We start from the raw sequence: 21494 nt of genomic DNA on the forward strand, positions 1-21494 counted from the left end.
AAATGATATAATTTCTAGGCTTGCTGGAGATACTCAGTTCCCAGGGAATTACGGAGACTCATTCCCAGTGAAAATCCTGGATGAAGTCCATCGAAACCAATGGCTGAATTCTGCGTAGACTGCGCTAGGGCCAGGATTTCACCCAGCACGTTTAACTTTAGGCACTTACATTTGAAGGTGCCGGGAGGGATGTTTTAGTTTAGCAGTTTAAAGGGAGAATATCTCCCTCCTCGAGATGATGATAATCACGTAGCTGTAACACGCTGTACGGACGTGGGCTGCTCTGCTCTTTGGGAGTAACAGGAGCTGCTGATTTCATTGTGGCTGTAGTTAACACGTCGGAATATTGACTTTTTCACAAACAAAAGGCAGGCTTGAACACAACTTTGTAACCAGCAACACTTATTTTGATTAAACGTCAGTTTTGCTCTTTAGTGTTAACAGCAGCTGCATAGTGTCTTGTCCCAGATTCTGTCAAAGGAATATGTTTCACTGTGGTGTTGTATTTATATTTGACATTTAACTGCTATTAAAAAGAGCTAGGGGGTCTGATCACCCTAGCAAAGCTCCCATTAACTTCAGCACTGTAGTTACCAGCCTAGAAATGGAGATATATATGATATATATATATATATTTTTTTTTTAAGAATCCTGTGGATACTTTAAAAGAAGGAGCATTTTAAACCTGTGAATTACAGAAACAATAGATTATTAAATGGCCAGCTAATAAGGGGTAGCATGGGCATGTGTGGGCGTGCTTTTTTTAAAGCATCCAGCTGGGAATCTTTGTAATTTTAGAAACATGTTTTAGTAGCCCGAGGATAACATCTCTTAGGTAACCACTTTAAGCCACTGTATTTGGTTGATGATAGCACCTTTATAAGATAAATATCCATGGGTTTTTGGGTTTTTTTGCTCAGTCTTACTGAATTGCACAAATGAATGTATTCACCTTCTCAGCTTGTGTGTGAGTTAGCAGTGAGTTATGCTATTTTAATGTAAAAGTGGTAACATTTAATTAAAGCAACAAGTTATCACTAAAAGTAGCTTAAAAAGTAGCTGTTATTGCCAGGCAGAGATTTTGATCGCTTGACATTTTATTTAAGATAGCAAATTACACACAAAAAAAAATCGTTTAGCACATTTATTTTAAAAGATGGGGAAAATATAAAACCAAAAACTGGAATAATGTCTGAGAGATTAATGTTTTTATTTAATGTAATGTCAGGGTAGTGGGTTTTCATTTTTGTTTTGAAAGATTAAACTAAACTGTTGAAGCACTTTACAGTTCTGGCCTACTAACACATCCTCAATATCTGCTGAAAATTATAGAAATACAAGGTTTGGAGAGTCTTTGTGGCTATCTTTTATTTTTTTTTAATTCTAGGACCTTATCTATGTGCCAGCGAGTGTTTTCCAAATGAAGATGTTTCTGAAATAAATATTTGTTTTCTAATAGTTCTATTGTTGTTCTGCTATTTTGTCACCCTGTTCAAAAAGTCCAAGACTATTATAACAGAACTTTTTTTTCCCAGCTTTGACAGAAATTTGTTTAAATATTTATCTCCTGAAAGTTGTTTGTGTAGCTAGTATAACTGGAACTTTTTTGTTAAAGAGGAAAGAAAAGCATTCTATGCTCTCTAGTATGTCTTCTTTGTGTATGTAACTGCATAGAAATGCTTTAAGACTCTTTGTTTATTTTGGAACATTAAATGTAACTGTTACAAATTTAAATGCAAAAAAAAAATATTTAAATGTCTTTGACTTCAATGATTTGGCAATTTTTTAATTTAATTTTTTCCAACACTCATATATTTTGATTGGTTGACCGCTGGTATTTTGATTCTCATTTTTTAGCTATGAATAATGCTGACATTTCCTGCTAGTTTTTTTTTTAAACAGGCTAATGTCTAGTTTATAATATCACCTAATTACTATTGCTAATTTATATCCAACTGCAATAATTCTACACTCAAAAGCTTTGCTTTATCTTTTGCTTAGAACTTTATATTCTCATTTTTATGATGGTTTCTTAAAACCTTTTAAGTAATTAAATGAAACAAGTTACTACTTTCTATCTTGTGTTTAAACCTGCCAGTAAGGCTTCCTTTATTTCAGTATCAGTATCCTAATCACTTTATGACTTACCATGTGTAATTACTCTTAAACCATTATTGTAATATATATGCGAGTGTGTGATTTGGTTTCTTGTTATTGGTTTTGTAGAAAATGTGAAAAAACTCCAATTATATGTGCTATCAAATTCTGTAATGTGTTAATTCAGAATATTGTAAACTAGTATTAAGCAACCTGTTACTTACAGTGTCATTGAAATATACTTGCAAGAAAGATGAGAAAGGTTGTCTTTTGGAATTAAAATTTTCGTTCAAATAGCGATGCAGTTTTATAAGCACTGAGAAGAAAACTTAGACTCTTAAATGCCCCACCCTGTAACCCTGCAACATTCTGTCTGCACGTCTGCCTTTTTTTTTTTTTGAGATGTGATATATCGATTTTTTTTTTTTCCCCAGCGCAATGTTTAAATTATGTAGGTACATTGTAAAATACAAGACCAGACCCCGTCACCGTACTCAGTAGGGAGGAGAATACAACTTGCACGTTGCTGCATAGCCCCTCTCTCCTTTGCCTTTCCCCGCTAGTTTTTACACTGTTGCAAAAATTTAAACCATTATTTCCAGCATCAGGTTGATTCTTTTCCCGAGAGGCCTAGGTGCTGGAGGAACGACACTTTTACTCTTTCCTCCGATGTTAGAAATACTCTGTAAGGTGGTAAATCGCTTCTCGAATAAAACCTCCTCGGGAGATAATTCACGTGACCTTTAAAACCAGAACCCACTCTTTCTCCTTCGGGCTTAAACCCACGAGATTTTGCTCTACGCGACCCGCGCGGGTGCGCCCGGCTGCCGCCCAGGAGCAGCGAGCGCTTCTCCCCGGGGGCCGGCGGGGCTCGGCGGCGGCTGCTCCCGCGGGGTACCGCGCTCTTTAAAGAAAAAAAAAAAAAAAGGAAGAAAAAGGCAAGAAAAGGGCAAAGGCAGGCAGCCCCCCACGTCGCGCTCCCCGGGGCGGCGGGAGGCAGAAGCGCCGCTCCCCGCCGCCGCGCCCCGTCCCGGCCCTTCCCCGCGGCCCGTCCCCTCCCGGCCCTGCCCCGGGGCCGCCGGCCGCGGAGCGGAGCGGGGCGAGAGCCTTACCTGGGGCCGCCGTCCTCTCCGCCCCGCTCCGCTCCGCTCCGCCCCTGCCGCCATCCCCCCCCCGCCCCCCTCCGCCGGTGCACGGCTCGGGTGGCGGCGGGGCCGCGCGCCGCCGGCGGCTGCGTGCGCGCACGCGCGTGCCCGCGCGTGCCCGCGCTCGCGGGGGCGGCTCTCAGGGAGCCGAGCCGCCCGGCCTTGATCCGGTAACTCGTGGCAACCGCAGCCCATGGCAACGCGCGGAGGGAGGGTGGGGGGGGTGGGGAGCGGAGCGGAGGGGGGCGGTGGCTCCGCGCCCCCCCGCCCCCGCCAACACGTCGTTGCGCCCCGGTCTCCCTCCTCCGCCCCCCCCGCCCCCCTCCCCGCACAAGCGGCGCCCCCGCCCCGCGCTCCCCGCCGGCCGCGCCGCGCCGCCAGGGGGCGCTGTGGGTCAGCGAGAGGCGCGGAGCGGGGCGGTGACCCCCGCGCTGACAGCGCCGCTTTCCGCGGGGGCTCGGGGGGTTATCATATATTTTTCGTTTATTTCTGGGTGGGGTTTTTTTGTGCTCCCCACCGAGCCACCCCCCCCCCCCCCCCCCCCCCCTTCCCCCCGTTCCGCCCCAGAGCCCTTTCCCGTAGCCGCGCAAAAGCGGGGCCAAAGAGGGAGGCGCCCGCACCGCGCTGGGGACGGGGTTCCCGCCGGGGCGGGGGGGGGGGAGGGGCTCATCTGCCACCCCGCGGGGCAGCCCCCGCCGCCCCCCACGCACCCGCCCCCCACGCACCCGCCCCCAACGGCACGGCAGCGCCGGGCTCCGAAATTTTTTTTAAAGCCCACCTTTTAATTTTTTTTTTTTTTTTAATATATCTTATACAAAAGCAATTAGGGGCCAACGCAAAGCCACGGCGTGACATTTAGCAGCCTCGGTGGCAGGCGGGCTGCACTTAAATGGAGGCCTTTCTGCGGAACAACAGGAGCCAAAAGGCCTTGTGTCATCCAGTTATGTAAGACACAATCTCGCCTGAAAATGCACAATGAATCGGGAAGGATTTATGTAATTAATTGACCAGTCTTAACCTGTTATCGTGATGTAAGGAATTTGGAACTCATTAATTTGGTCCCTGACAGATTTCATATTAGAGCTGGCAAATATGGATTGAGCCTCTTATTCTTGTAGCAGCTGGAATTTCCATGACAGTGAGGATTAGTGAAGAAGACCTATTGCTCGAGTCAAACTGCCTCTTTTGTAATCAGCAGCCCTGCTCTGCATTAAAGGGGTAATGGGAAAGAGAAAAAAAAATAAATACCAAAAGGAAAGAAAAAAAAAAAAAGAGAAATGTATTCATGTATGGAGCAGAGCAGGGGAGGGAGAGGATGGATGTATCCTGGAGAGCGGAGGCACTGGAGAGGGGCTTTCCCAGCCCCGTGGCAATGAAAACACCGTGAAGGCAGCCCTGGTGTGGTGGAAAGAGAAGGTGCCCAAGGGACAGGTCTGCAGCATCAGAGTAGGGCTTGCTGCCTCTCAGCCAGGCCTTCAGATGGAGCATCTCAGGAGCCACCGAGAACTTGGGGCTGCAGCGTCTGAGGTTCTGGGAGCAGGCTCTGGGCTGCCAAGGGCTGGAGGGATTTAGGGATAGAAGGGTTTAGGCCATGATCCTGGGGAAGTGGGGATGGGGAGGTAGCTGTCACCCACCCTGGACCGTGACATCCTACCCAGCAGGGAAAAGGATGCTCAGGGTCGGTAAGGACCAGTCCGGGGAGGAGGACAGGCCTCCGTGCAGCCGTGGCAAGGGTGACTCCGCACATGATGCGCCTCAACTTCGCACCTACGAAGAAAACTCCCTTTGTCTGCTGGTTCACAACAACCTCTTAGTGCTTCTTTTCACAGTGCCTAGCTGGGGAGGGCCCTCATCCCATTATCATTTCTGGGCATTGATGTAATAATAATAGCATGGAGTGCAGACTGTATGGAAACAGTCTAGGAGCTTTTATTTTTTCTCCTGGCAACCTGCTAATGACTGCCCTGCTAGTGAATACAGTTGTCAGAAATTACTTTAAAAGGTTTCCATGAGGTATCATCACATTTCTCCCTGCTAAGTGTTTACCTACTCTTGTGACAAACACCCTGCAAAGATGGAGAGGTATTTTTCCTTTTCTCACCATTTCTTTACTTTATGCTTTTTGGTAGTTGAACATGTCCCCTCCACGATCACGTAAATCTGCTGTTTGCTCCTGTGGGTCATTTCTGCATAGTAACCAGGAGAAGGGAAAGGATGGAAACCAGGAGGAATTGACAGTAAAACCACAATTGTTTGCAAAGACTGTAATGGCATATGCAGATTAAAAATAAAATGCAGCAAACAAGGCTTCTGTGTCCCAAAACCTCTGGTCAGCCTTGTCCATGTACATACTGGCCTTGTCTCCCATCATTGTGCCAGCATGGTTATATGAGTCCTGGTAACAAAACTCAAGCATTCAGTCCTAATTTTGGGAATCCATGGGGTTCAGCATGTGGTGCTGGAGACCAGCCCTCACCAAATTGCAAATTCTTTGGAGAAGAGCTACCATGTCTTCCGGGGGGGGCTAGATCTAGCTCCGTGGTAGCCTTTACTTTGCTCTCATAATTGTCAGCTAATAATATGGATCATAGCTTAAATCTCCTTGATTTAAAACAACAAAAAACCAACAACAATTCGGTTGTGCTCCTTCAAAGAATATCTTTTGTCTTATTGTCTCCTGATAAATTAAAAAATCTTCACACATGTTGACTAGATTTCCCCCAAAGGTAGGGAATAATTTATCTTTTATGGTGGCACACAGACCCAACTCAACCATTGTCTCACTGAGTCTGCCTTTGCTTTCTTTAACGATCAGGAGTGGCAAACCGCTTAGGTACTGCTGCAGCTGTAGGTTTTGCTCAAATGTTCGTCTTGTTAAAATGTTGATCAGGCACAGCTAATTTCCACGTTAAATGTGCCAGCATGTGCCTGAGCTTAGACTTATTTCAAACAACGAAACAAAGCTTTTTAAAATTTAAATGGATATTGTAATTATAAGTATTTGCACTTTCTCTGATTCCTTCCCATGGATGTATTTAAAATATGCCTGAGTGGTAGAACTTTCCTGTGACACCCATGATGTTGGGTGTCCGCAAGTTTAAAGTTAGTATTTACTAGTTGGGGTTGTTTTTTGCTTGTAGGTGAGAAAACAGCCATCAGCTGAGATGGGCATTTTGCCAGATTCTTACACTATTTTTATTCTTTGATGGTCAATCAGAACGCAAAGCAAAACCATGATATAGAAAACCAAACCCAGAAAAATCCCACAGTTCAACCTTCTGAACAAAAATAACTTTGCTGCAGGTATTTTGTAACTATACCAAAACAGAAGGCCCGTTTTAATTTATGTGCAAGTACTAAAAGCAAATTTCAGAGTAGAAGTGGTTAAGAAACATCAAGCACTGATTCAATTGAAGTAGATGGAAAAAAACTTTGTGCTGCTTATACTGAAGGTGAAAAAAATTCTGCCTTCCGAATGGCACTTAGATTAAAAATTACGTTCTTGTTTGAACCAACAGGTGGCCTTTTGAATGTGCTATAGTTATTTTTTTCCTGAAAACAGTAGCATGTCTGCTTTGAAGTAGAGAACATTTTCAAACAGTAATTTTCAAATGCAGTGAAAATGTATTTTTATTTCTGAAAGACAATCAGTAGTAGCTGAAGTTCTGGATGTAGTTCCCAGTATTCTAGAAGTTTTCAGCGTACTTAAGTTTACATTGAGTCCCGAGTCTTCACTGCATGTAATGATCAATAACCATGATAACAAAGTGGACTACAAAGTCTGTCCTTTCTTTTTCATATGTTCATGCTCTCAAAATGCCCTATATTTCCAGTTTCTAAGACCTCTCATAGGTTCTTATTTCATGTTATTTACACAGGCAATTAAAACAGTTTTAAAAGAACTGTGTCTCCTTGTGCTTCAGAAAAGGAGCACTTGTGATTTTTCAGAAGTCACGCCTCTGAGCTGAGTGTCAGGAATCTTGATTCTATTTTATCTCCTATATAAGCAATATGTTCTTAAAAGGGTTTCTGCAAGGAAAAGGCAGCCAGCAGCCATAGGTGGCCAAGCTCTCCTGAAAGAGGGCATATAACTTTGTTGGAAGAGTAACCTGTGTATAGCAATAGGCTGGCTTCTTGTTGTATGGCAAAAAATGCCTTATAAGTGCTGGTTATATGTATCTTCTCTTTTATTACTATTTTCCGCCCTATAAAAGACTCACAACTCCTGTTATTTCTAATGATTTAAGACACTGGGAGGGGAGGTGGGATATGATTGTCTATCCATCAAAATGTTGCCAACTCGGTCACACAAAAAAAGGAAGTCTTAAAGCAAGTTTGGCTCCTGTTTAGAGTTTTGCTGGGAAGTCAAAGCTCCCCCTTGGCACCAGAGCCAGCACATCACTGGCTGGAGGTAGGAAATTAATAATTTGTCTGTGTTTATCATAAAGCTTTCCTGTCCAGAGCCTCAAAGCCTTTTGCCATGAGGGATTCATTCAGCCTTAAAATAAACAGGATCTGCTATTTTACAGCTGGGGAAACTGGGGAACAGTGAGGCGATGCACAGGGATGTATGGGGCATCTCTTGCAGGTAAGGGAGGAACTAGGATCCTCCTGCTTGCTCCTGGGCTCCACTGCTTTACCTGCTGGGAGGGACAAAGTGCCATGCTCATCACAAAAATCTTGCCCTAGTTATCAGCACAAAGTGTTCCTAAGAGGTATCAGAGGGGTCCTAGTTTTTGATGTTTGACCCGAAACACCTGAAAGGGATTTGCTTTTTTGCTTCCAAGCACTGTGCACTCTGGTGCTTGGAAACCAAACTCCCTCCGGCATCTGTTGCATCTGAAAATTCTAGGCTAATTATCCTTCGGGTTGCAGCATTTGGAACAGAGATTTATGTCTATTTTGGAAAAAGGGGGTTACTCACTCCTCTTGCTAATTAAAAAACAGGAGGTGAGAAGAGAGAGGCAATTAGGGTACCTTGTTTAGATTGGTTAAATAAGCAGCACTGACAGGATTTTCTCTGAGGGACACTTGCAGAAGTGCGGCCGTCTTGTTGATATCAGATGGTGTTATCATTGGAACTGGACTGAAGGAAGCAGGGCTGATGTTGACTAATAACTATAGGAAAGATTGATTTTGGCCGGATCTTTCAGTCTTTACTCATCCATCCATGACAGTACTTCTTAAAAAATATTTGGGAGTGCTAGCATGAGTAAAGACCGTTTGTGTGAATGAGCGCTGAATACCTGGGCTTTAGACTTCCCGTACCAAAGCTGTGTTGTCTGTTCAGCTGATTCCAGCAGACCTCCTCACAACATGTGGATTTATTCTGCTGATGGGACGTGTGACCTGGCCTTCCAAACTACCATAAAAACATGTCTCAAACATTGACTCCAAATACAAGCGTTATAAGTAAATATAATTTTATAGATTGCAACAACCCGTTCAGTTAAACCCAAGCAATAAGGCTTGTATTTTGCTTTCTGACCAGGTCCTTTTCTCGGGGCGGGGACTGAGATGCTTCACCAGAAGGGTCTGCAAGCGTATCGCTCATTCTGCATTGTTTGTACAAAGTGACGGTGACTTCTGAGCAGGAGATGAAGGCTGTGCCAAGGACAGAGCATTGTGCTGTGCCTTGGGCTTTGCTGGCTCTTCCCGCCCACCCTGTTTCTTATTAATCACAGTGGCTTCCTACAACACATTTATCAGCACAGGCCACTGCTTGTAAATAAGAGAGCTCTTGTCCTTTCCAAAATCCAGAAGTACAATGTTATCTTTCCTCTTTCCCACAGAAGAGAGCCATTAGGAATTTCCTTGGTTTAGTTTGTCCCTTCTTGTTCCTGGATGATGTTGGAACCATTGTAAAAAGACAAGGCTTACATTTCCTTCTAAAGATGGCAAACTCATTGATGCATTGGATTGATGAGCTGGATGTGCGCTGATGTGTTGCATCCTGTAAGAAGCAGAGTGTTCTGACCTACTTCAGGGTTTGGGAGTCAGCAAAGCATTTTGCTAGTCTGGGAACTGAGTACTTGGGGTTTTCCTGGGTGAAACACAAGGAATTCTAGATCTGAATGTTAAATTTAGTGGAAAACGATTTGGGGAGTCAGTTCATGACAGCAGTGGTGATGAGCTTGCACTCATTTGTGACCACCACCCTTAGCACCCCCTGAAATTTCTTTGAAGGCAGTGCCCTGATTCCTATGTGGGAATGACTTGGGAAGGAGACCTCAGAGATTTGGCTCTGTAAAGTGAAATGCAGTTGCTAGTGAAGGATCCTCTGGCAGATCTCTGTTCCTCTGTCTGCCATAGCAGGGAGGACAAGGAGGGGCCCCTGGCTCAAAATTTCCTGCCACAACCGTGGGGGACTCTTTAGCTGTGCGTGGTGTCAGGGATGTCACCACTGGGAGGGTCACCTGCTCTTGCTCATCCCCTGTTTGCAGCACTTTGATGTGGTTTTGCCCTGCTCAGCTTTCCCCCCAGGAAATGGTGCTTAGGGGCCCACTGAGAGATGCCTGCCAAATTCTGCCACTTGAATGCATGATGCTTTGCAGCTCCCCTGGTAGATCTGAAGAGTTCAAGCTCCCCTCTTAGTTAGGCAGGTATTAGTAGTGTGCACATGCAGTAACTCTACAGACAGATAAAGGATTTTACATTTTGTGAGTCACAGATTAACAACCAAACCATCCTCACTTACAGGAGTCATCCCCCAGGGTCAGAAGAACCATTTGTGTTAGTAAGAGAGGCAAGACCTCCCGAGATGCGCCAAAACGATCCTGAGATGAAATTGCTCCACTGTTCCTGGGAGGGCCCTCAGCATCTCACAGGGTCAGCTGCATAAATTGTATGTTCTTCAGGGCAAGGACCTTGCCCTCCGATTTGTCTGGGAAGCACGTGTTCAGCGCTCCGTACCGCAAATAATAAATAACTGCTTCGGCTGCTGGCTAGGCTTGGGATTATGAGTTGATTCGCCCTCCTGATTCATTTCTTGTTCCGAGATGCCAGCGCTGCAGTTTTACCGGAGTACGTCAGTCGCTGGTGTTAGCCCCCTGCTCTTCCCTGGCTCACGATAAGGCAACTGTCATCGCCTGTCTACAGTGTACTTTGCAGCGCTGAGGAAGAATATTAATAAGAGTTCCAAAGGGCTTGCTGCCACTTTTGGTGGAAAGGTTTCCTACAAAGGATGCGCAGCAAAACTCCCGGGAGACAGATGGAGAAAACCCTCCCACCGAGAAGAGCTGGTGTCATCCCGTTTCATTGTCTCTGTCACCATAACACCCCTGTGACTCTGACATGCTTCTCTAGCTTGTGCTGCTCAATGTAATTTCCTTGGTTGAACATCTTTATTTCAGATTTGTAACACGGTATTAACTAGTCTTCCTCCTAACAGCCTAACTGTTAGCTCTTTGCGGCTTAAGGAACAGTCTCCTTCCTATTAAGGTCAGCTAGACTTTTACTTTTCCCATTTGTTTCTGCATCATATTTAAAAAACCACAACCTTACGTGCCATATTTCTCTCCAGGTTAAGGGCTCAGAATCACAGCAAGGAAACCAGAAATGCACCTTGTCAGTGAGTAACAAACACATTTAGCCCAACAGCCAAGAAAAGAAGAGGGTGGACATAGAGAATCTCAATGTTAGGTGATGAGGCCCACAGTTTACTGGATGTGTTTCTCCTGGGATAACTGACAGAGTCAGTGTTGCTATGAAATTGCTAGGAGAGCCCTTTGAAAAGCGGTGGGCATCCCTGTCATGGTTTCTTAGTTGTGTCTCACTTGCTGCCATTGCACCTAAGCCTGTGCTGGGTGGTCCTGAAGGGTGGCCCTGAGGGGTGGCTACCCGTGCCCTGCTCTGGTGGGGCACTCTGTGCTCTCATTCCCCTTCCTCTCCACGAGCGGCTCTGGCAGAGTGTAGATCTGCTGGAGGCATCTTGTCAGGGCTTCCCTAGTGTCAGTGAATGGGAAATCGACTGCCTTTTCCAGGCTGCTTTCCAAATGAAGAGGTGAAGTGCAAAGGAAGAAGGCATTCAAACCAAAAAAAACATAGTGTTGATTGTGGAGGAGGTCCCATTAGATGTTAGGCATCCTCAAGCCAATCCAGCATCTGCCTTTGCAGACCTTGACCTTTGTTATTTTTATCTTCTTTGGGTTCAGGGAGACAACTCTTAAGGGGAATTAAGAGTCTGTGAGCTGGCTCTGTATTTGCAAGCAGATGCTTGTCAAGCAACTGCAGGGTTGACCAACAGATTGTCGTACCTTTTATTGCTCATTCAAGCATCATCTATATATATTTATATAGCTGAATAAGTGTAATACTTTAGAAAGTTTGATTAATATATCAATTGCATCATCCAGACGTAACTTTTAATTGGAGCAGTAATATTGCTTGGCGTATTCAAATAATAAATCCCTAACTACCGTGTAAGGCATATTGAGTTTTTGTTTCATTTTGTTTTCAGATTGAAACCGGGAAGCCGATGTACATGAGTTGGCCTGTTCTGAATCTTTGTCATCTTAGACAGCTCTGCTTATTGCCAGCTCATTTCACAGAGATCTATTTCAAATCAACTCATAAATTATTAATAGTACATATGTAGGTCAGAGAGACACTAACCCTGACAATCACACTCTAATATTCTCTCTTTAGCATCAGAAATAAGAAAGGGGAGGTGAATAATCAATATTCAACAACCAAGGTACATCTCATACAGATATGGTATATGCACTTAGAAAAAAAAAAACAACAGATCTTTGCAAAACCTGTCAGGCTGGCATTAATCTTTCATGATGAATAATATGGCAATCTATGAATTTTTAACACCTTTAAAATGATAAAATTGTGGGATGTGATATGCAAAAGTAAATTTGTTCAAATTGGAGAATATTTTTGATCAAATGGAGATACTGAATGATGTGTATAAAAATATTTAAACATCAATTTAAATTGCACAGCAGGCAAGACAGTTCATACGGGTTTGTGACTGGGAGCAGCTTTGAGTCAAAAATAATTCACCTGAAGATTTAATTATAACTCAAAGCTTGAGCAGCAGCTTTTCTAAGAAGAGACCTAACTCTGGAGGCCCCGAGTGGCTCCCAGGGCTGGCAGGCAGCTTTCGCCCCCTGGGCCACTGCCAGCGAAGAAGGGGCCACATGGACCTGGCAGGCTCCTGGACCAGGGAGTGTTGCCTTGCCTCGTTCCTCTGTGCAACACGCTCTACAGAGAACCCCACCGAAACTGGAGTAGGATCCTTGCAGAGAGGATGTAACACAGCGGCAGAAAGGGGCAGGAGCAGAATTTCACCTTTTATTCACAGCAGGGCTGAACCCCGGCAGCGTTGCGCACGCAGGGCTCTGGGATACCCCTGGGCACTGCCAGCGCTCACCAGTGAGCAGGATCAGGCCCTTGCTCAGCTGATAGTGCTTGGTGAGAGGGGGCGAGTTTGGATTTTTAGGTTGGAAAAAACCAAAACACTAACGTATAGGAAATAATGGGATCAATGGTGTCCTACCTGAAGTCAGTACAAATTTGTGGTTGACATTCATGGGGACAGGATCAGGCTTTACATTTGCAGTCACCTCCCTCTGAGATTGCCTGACAAGCACTAAACCAAAATGTTTCATTTAGAAACTGTCAAAAAGGAATTACTAACCTTTTATACTTATTAAAATTGCTATATGTGTTCCTGTAAAGGGACTAGAGAGCAGCTGGACATTTTAATTTTCACTCTATGCAAAATAAAAATGACACTCAAGAACTTTACCTGCTTTTAAAATCTTTCTGACGAATTTTATTCTGTTTTTATTGAACAGGAAATAGCATTTTATTCTGTTTTTATTGAACAGGAAATAAAATGTGTTTGTTTCCTCAGATTTGAGGAGAATTAGCATGTATCTGATTGTTAATATTTGATCCTTCTTTAATTATTTATGGTATCAAGGAATGAATCTGTCAAGTAAATAATGAAATGCGTACATGCAGCATATGTAATTAGGTTAGGTGCATAAATCCAAAGTGTTCACTTTATAGTTGTCAGTGCAAAATTTATTAATAATGAGAAATGCTAAGTGAAGAAAATCCCTAACAGCCTACTCATTAGTGTAGGTTACAGCAATTGCTGAAAAGGAAAGTTAGCATTCCTCTTACTGGATTCCATCATTTAACAATGTTAGTAAATTGCTATACATTTTCCTCATCTCTGCTTTAAACCTGTAATAAGAGCGGTTTTAAGTTGTGCTGGGAAGGTGCACTCTATCATCATGCTGCAAACAGACAGCTATCAAAGTAGAGGTTTTCTGCAGCTCTGTTGTCGTTCAAAGCCAATGTTATACCCTGGTCTTGCTTTCCTTAGGACACAGGAATTCCTTTATATTTACAAGGGAAGAACTGCACTGTATTTATCTCCTGGAATTTTAGGACTGAAGGTGAAGAATGAATGCTTATACAGAAGAGCAAATATGATTGTACATTTGTCAGGGGGTAAGACACAGCCAGTACAAAATGGTGGGTGATACAGTGTGCGTTTGCTTGTGTCGTGTGCCATCTCCTGCCCTAAACTAAGTCACGTAGCCACAGTCTTCAGACGACGTGTGTCTCCCTATAACATACGTGTAACAGAAAAACTCAGCTCTCAGAGGTTCAAGTTTGTGGCCAGGTGTAACAATCATGATACCATCTATTTTGAATGCAGTGGTGCATCTGAGTATTTCTTGGGCCGTGGGTGATTTGGTCCACACAATCACAAGCCTTAATGTATTGCCAAAGGCGGGTGACCTGAATCGGGAGCTGTGTGGCTGTGCCTAGACCCAGGAGTATATGAGCCAAACTAATTGGCTTTAACAGCAGGGCTATGGCCCATGTCACTCTTCCCACCCCTTCACCTCAGCTTGCTGTCAAGTTGTTTCTGGTTTTTTGTAGATTAACGAAAAAATGGTTCTAGTTAATAAAAACCAACACAAAATTAATCTGTGAGTTTATGCCTCTTGGGGTCTGAGAAAAATATTTCAGAGGAGATGAAACACCTGTTTGAAACAGAGAACTGTTGTTGTGGGACCACAAAGAACATTTCTCAATCCCAAAAGGTATTTTTCAGAGCTCCCTCTCCGAAAGAAGATTTGATTGCTAAATGTATATTTAAAACAATATTTCAATATCATTTTGAAGCTTATCATTAGTGCGAGCACTTCATGGGCTGATTCTCTATATCCAAGGATAGGCATTCACCCCAGCTCAGTTTCATTGTTGAAAATTAGATATCTAGTCTGAATTAGTCATCTGGGCTCCCTCCACAGTCATTGAGATTCATCGCAGCCTGAAACTGGTGCTTGAGGCTAAGCCTAAGATACAGGAGGTGAATCACCCTCTGGAGACACCTGCTCTCACTCTCTTCTTGGGCTGCAAAAAATGCCCAACTTTTAGGCTGTTAAATGAGACGAGCTGAATCGCACGCTATACATCTGCGCTGGATCTGACTTCCACTGGGGACTTTAGCGAGTAGGTCACCATGCAACAACCCTAAGGTAGGAGCTCTTGGAGACTAACCACATGACCACAGCAATGTGCTTATGCTGGCTGTACCTTGTTTTCTCAAAGCATTAAAGTAAGGAGGACTGGATGTGCTGATCAGCAGAAGCTGACCTAAGTCTGGGCTGTCACTGAAAGCCCCCAACCTGAAGCTGCATATCTGTGTCCCTCGCTTCTGCTGGCCTCAGCATCCACGCAGCCCAGCGGGCAGCTGCTTTGAGAGCTGTTTTGGCTGAGCACAAGTCTTTGGGGGGTGTCATAGGGTAACTTCTCATTTTTAGAGATCTAGCTGACCATGCAGCCCCACTAGTGTCGCTAGTGCTGGCACAAGGGAGAAGACGGGAAGGCGGAGGTTTCCCGTGTTGTGAGATGGGAAGGTTGCTGCTGTTGGTAGCAGTGCAAAATTAAACGGATTGTGAAATCGAACCCTGAGTAAAAGGATGCTGACAGGCATTCATTAAATTTTGCATCACACTGTTAGATTTTAATCACAATGTTTTGGATCAGAATCACAAATCCTCTTATCTGCTGTAAGAGCTTCTTTCAAGCTTAACATTTTTATGCCCCATATAGGATGCAACAATATTCATCTCTGCTAGTCAAGCTTAGAAATGCATTAAACTGCCCAACCAGAAAATCAGGAACAGACATTTAGTGATGCAAAATGGTCATTCTGCAACCTAATGCCTAAGGGACAGATCAGTCATCACAGACTCCCACTTCTGCCTGAAAAGACCAATTAGGTGACTCTGCCTATTCAACTATCAATACAGGATTGCTCCCAACAGGATATTCCCCTGTGCTTTACCCACTCTAATTTTAAATTACTCAAGTGCCAAGACTTCTATCACTTCCCTGGGGTGACCATTACACAATTGAAGGCCTCACTGTGAGGAAATGTTTCCTGATATTCTGTCACAATTTTCCTATGCTTAGACTCATCTCGTTTCACCTAGTTACGCGTTCTTGAACAGCTCTACCTTCTTTCACAGCTATGTCATTGCAAAATATAATGACAGCTAGCACACACCCCATTTTTAGGGTTTTTTTTGTGGTTTTTTTTTTTTTTTCCCTTGTGTAATCGTTCCTGCTAGGCATTAAACACATAAAAGTAAAGCCAGTTATTTCAACCACTGGTATCATTACTAGCGTTGTGGTGTAGAGGTGCCCTGATCATTCAGCATCAAACAAAGCTTCTCCAACAGGAACTGTTTTCTGTGCATGTAACAAATAATTAAGGTGAAACTCCTCACAAAAGAGTTTAAGGCTTAATAACTTCTAGGTTTTGGTATGCCAGAGCCCAGTGGGTTGTGGCTGGTTCCGGCAAGAGGCAGCAGCCTTGTGCTACAGCTGAAGTGGCTCTCAGGCACTCTCAGATGCCCTTGCTCCAGGGAATGAGGCTTGGGTGCATCTTATATAGCAGGAAGAGTCTTGTCTCCAAGCATCTTGGGCAAATGAACCGCAGGCCTTCTCCTCACCAGTCTTTTTATGCTCAATAAAGGGGCAATAATATGATGTTGCTGCTCCTTTTATCTGAATCAACACCACCCTGAATTTTTGGTCGTGTATGTTCAGGATGAGCTTTCCCAAGGTCAATGCAGGACCTTTCAACCTGCTTTAGGTAGGGTTTCTTTTTGAAATTTTCCCCCACACAGTGAGTGTCGTATAGTCAAACCCTTCATCTGTTTTATCAGACAAGCAGAACTGGGAGTCTGATATCTTTTAAAAAAAGATACAGTTCTCTGATTAACTGAAGAGTAATAGCATGAAATTCTAGTCTCCAATAAGTAACATATTGATGCTTATGTCTAATTTAATCAGCATCAGGGGGGACGGTGGTGCCCATTCCTTCACCATCAGTTATGCAGCAGTTCAAGGTGATAAATCCTATCTGCGGAATGATATTCCGTCGACATTTCTATAATATTAATTAGATCACCGTGTCAGGCTGTAGGAAATTTGCTTAACATTCATTAGAAATTTCTTATAGATAGATAGGCACCCCTCCCTCCTTCTCCCCCCTGCTTTCTTTCTCCTGTGATCGACAGATGAGGTCAAGCCAGAGACAGCCCCCCTCCCTCCCCGTGCCTGAAGAGCCAGGTCACCGGACTCCATAATGCATGGGGATTGGGAGGGGAGGATTATGCGTTGAAGAGATATCCTATTAAATTGGACAAAAGCTCTTCTGCCTCCAGGCTCCATCGCCAGGTCTCCTCGGCCTGCAGCCGGCACGCTGAACGCAGGCGAGTGTACGATGCAAAAGCCATTTGCATTACCCTGCAGTCATTTTTATACGGGGAGGTAATGAAGTTGTCAGCGGAGCCCCGAGTGTGGCAGAGCCTGATATTCAAATAGACCTGCCAGCTCTTCCCCCCCACTCCTTGCTGCCATCCTCCGCCCCCCGCTCTCCCCCCATCCCCACAGCTGATCTACTGACTCCCTGGATTACTGCTTCGCTGGCTCCCCGGCTCCGGCTGTGCTCGCACTCTTGCCCCTGTCAAGCGCTTTTGTTTCCAAGTCAGGGAACAGGCAGCTGCGGCTGCCTGCGCGTTGCTGCCTGCACTCCCGGGCTGGGCCCACTCACGCCCGCGCTGCCTGCACATACGAGGTGTCGTGGGTGGACTGCCACACGAGTGGCAAGTGCCCCGCAGGGTCACGCTGTGGCCCTGCCCACAGCCAGGCTGCAGCAGTGGCCCTGCCAAATTTGCAGGGAGAGCTCTCCAAGGCACCACGTTAATCCTGGGTTGAACGTCTGAGGCATTTTGTTGTGGGCAAAGGGAAGAGGAAGACTTCAAATTTAGGTAGATTTTCTAAGTACGGTGGGGGTGAAAATCGCACGTTTGTGTTTTGCACACCTACCGTGCCCTTTTGCTAAGGAATGGCAGAGCATGGTGCAAACCGTGCAGGCAGCTGGGAGGGAGGCAGCGGCCAAGGAGTGCTCAGCCCCCATGTTTACCAGTGTCCAGGGGGTGTTGGCAAAGAGCATCGCAGACAAGAAACCACAGATTCATAAATAACAAGGCAGTCAGAACTGGCCTTCGGTAATTTTGAAGTCAGTTTTTGGGAAAAAAAAGAAAAAATTCCCTGTGGCAAAGCTGCCTGGTAAGCAAAAGGTCTGAATCAACCCCATTAGCCTTGGAAACTAGCTCTTACTAAATATGGGGCTAGGCTGTCAGCTGGTGTTAATTGGCATAAACCCACTGAAGTCAATGGAATGACAGTGATTTATACCAGGATGAAGACTTGGGGGATGGATACTTAAAAGGAGGGCTGTCTTTTCTCTGCTTTCAGTAACTGGACCCACTTGTGGTTACAACCCTGCAAATGATAGCTTTTAGGCTTGATGGGCAGATGTCACTAGGTAGCTAGGCATCTGCAGGTTGTCAAATGTGCATTGCGAAACTGAAGGCCACTTAAAAAAATTCATCACCCTGGTAAATATTTAGCTGTCTCAATAGTCTCATTTTTGGATTAGCAACTCATTCATTATTTGCAGAAAAGGATACTTTCTGTGCTCTTATGAAAATGATCAATGATCCTTTAGCACAGAAGGCCCATGGGATTAATTTATTTTGTAAGCAGCATGTTAAAAAGACTGGTTCAAGCATTTTTTAAAAACTTACAGGAGGGTCAAAACCACACAGGTTTCAGCAGCAGCTTTTTTTGGCCTTTGTTCTTACAATGAGATTTTGAAGGATTCCCTAGAACCCCAGCAAGCTATGAATTTTCATGGCATGATACATTATTGCACCACTGAAATTCATATGCCTTCAGGAGCTCCTTTTTGAGCAAACTGAAATTAATTTAAGAAAGTGAACTTTATGTTTACATTACAAGTATTTCCAGTATACAGGGCTACCTGTATACTGGAAGTATAAGTGCACCAACCTGCAGATTAAAGACTCCCTGAGTATAAATTGGCACGATGCACTGTAAATGATTCACAAATGGAGGAGTCCCTCAGTGTGCATTGACTTGCTACACCATAACATCTCCTACAGAGATTTTACAGCATCATATGCCAATGATCCATGGATTAAGGACTCCCTAAGTGCACATTGACACGATAGACTGGAGCTGTTTTGGTCTATCGTGTCAATGATCCGGGGATAATGACAGTGTCTTGTGCAGATCCACTGAGACCAGAGTTGTTGTGGTTCCTAGTGGAAGAGCCAAGATTGTCCCACTTAAGTCATACCGACCTTTTGGGTGCTACAGGAACATAGACAATGTTCTCATCCTTCATACCAGTTGAGGAATGTCTTCAGTGGGGCGGTTCTGTAGTCTGGGTGGCTTCTGTTTGTGTATGTACGTATATAGGTTCATATAAAAAACTGTGGACAAGTGCACTTTTATATATTTTTGGTGCATATATCTTTTTTCATACAGAGCAGGACTCACACTAAAATTTTGTCACTGTCGTGGAGAGTACCAAGGCTCAAACCGAGGAAGAGTTGTTCTAGATATAGATCAACTTCTTATGCAAAAGAGCAAAGCTCTCCCTTGTACAGAGCAGGATGGGAAGGGGAAATGAAGACCCTAACCATAATAATGCCCATTTGTTCTGCGACTTGCACCTCAAAAAATGCCTTCAACAGTTGTAAACCTCTCCTTGAACAGATGGGGAAACTGGGATATAATGAGTTTAAACAATTTGATAAACCGTGACCACAGTGCAACTGGGATCAAAACACAGTCTTTTCTAATATGTCTCAAACTCAACAGCAATGGTTTAACAGGTTGAAGATAAGACTGTGTAGTCCTTGGGCCATATCTGTGAAGACTATGCAAGTGAGGAGGACTGGAATGCCTTCAGAGACAGGTAAGAAGACAGTGTTAGGGAATGTTTATCCTCCAGAAACTCTCTGTCCTTTGCAGCATCCTGGGTCACCACTCTCACCTTTAGCTATTCAAACTTTAGAATTGCTAGGGCAGAGGAATAGTTAAGATGTCAAAAAATCAGGTTGCAAATGCAACCTCAGGATAGGCAGAGTCAAAGAAAAAATGCAATAGACTGAAGACAGAAAAAGATTGTCTCAGGGACATGATTCTCTGTCTGACCCACATGGCTGGTTTTACCTGATCCCATCCAAAAAGCAGAACCCTGCCCATGCAGGTGAAATGAGTCAGATGTAGAAGCCACACTTCGTGTCAGAAATTTCCATTTTGAATCTGCTAAAGCAGATATTTCAAAGGGGATTTCTGAGTTGGCTTTGCAGTTTAAATCTTGGAGTTGTTTCTCCAACAGAGAAGGAATGACACAGATGACTGATAGAAAAAGGCCAGGACAAACACCGTGCTTGTGATGGGAGCATGAGGAGAAAATGGAAAAGGAGCAAGTCTGGAAAAGGGCAGCTGCCACAGATACAGTAAATGGTGTTTCAGTAGAAAGAAACATATACACAATTTCAACGTATAGGCGGAGCAGCTTTAGCGAATTGTAAGAAAGACACTCTTTATGTCCCAGTGGGACATGGTTTCTGGTTTGTATAATCTCTCTACCTTTTCCTATGAGTTTCAGCAAGGGTTAAACTGATTTCTATAGCAGGATGAAATTGGAGGGGGTACACTACAAAATTAAATGGGATGAAGTTGGCACAGGACAGGGTTATAAAAATCAACAAATGCATCTAGGATTAGAGTGACCAGGTTGATGTGCTGTTCACGCAGAATGTTGTGAGGGTGTTTTATGGAACAAGAAGATCTAAGCACAACTGACGTTTGTCCTGAGTAATAAGACTTGAAGGATCTTCAAACTAACATTCACTGGATATCCATCCATCTAAACCCACAGCTTTTGGATTAAGCTTTTTAATGTTTCAGTGGCCCTGGCCATAGCTCCGCCTGGAGTCACTAGAAGATGTTAGGCTCTCAGTAGATTTCTAAAACTGAGCCTAGGACAACTACTGCCAAAGGTAATTAGCTGTATGTGTTCAAATCCTTTTTTTTTTTTTTCCAGACTGTAGTCATTCGTACTTCTTTCCCTGCTTTTCCTGTAAGAGGAGGAAAGTTTCACTGGAACAGCAATTGCTAAGTGCAGAGCACTTGTACCTGTTAATGCACTTAGAGTGGGCTGATATTTTATCATTTGTAGGTAGATTTGTCTTTGGAGTTGGAAAATATGTTGGAGAGCTTGATTTTTTAATAAATAAAAATGATATTGAAGGTTCCAGGAGATGATTGAAAAAGAAAATATAAAATTTTAAATATACAATTAAAATTGGAGTCCCATCAACCTCCACAGAGCTCACTCAAAAGAAACTCATAATACTCTGAATACATTTAACTGAAAAGGAGAGAAGGTCTTTGACTGTGATTACAATTTAAATGAATACATTATACATTGACAACTGGACCCTTTGGTGAAAGGCTGCTTAAAGTTGCAATATATTGGCTTCTCAGGTCCACTGACGTTCATTATAAAAATTTCCATTATAATATTTTCTGAAATGTTTAAATTCCGCGACTCCTGACAGTCAAGAGAAGAGTGCATATTAAGAATATTAAGAGTATTTCCACCTTCTGCCTAATTTTACCTTCATAGAAAGCGAAGTCTGACCTAATTTTATCTTCAGAGGTAAAATACATGTTACTACGACCCAAAGAAAACTGAGAAAGGTCCAGAGATCATCATTGATGTTTGGGAATTTAAATCCTAAATACTTTTCTGTTTATATTCCTGGAATGACAAAATTAATGGCATTTTCCATTTTATTGGAAGATATCACTTTA

Source organism: Leptosomus discolor, chromosome 7 (assembly GCF_034619465.1).
Source record: "Leptosomus discolor isolate bLepDis1 chromosome 7, bLepDis1.hap2, whole genome shotgun sequence".
Classification (NCBI taxonomy): Eukaryota; Metazoa; Chordata; class Aves; order Leptosomiformes; family Leptosomidae; genus Leptosomus; species Leptosomus discolor.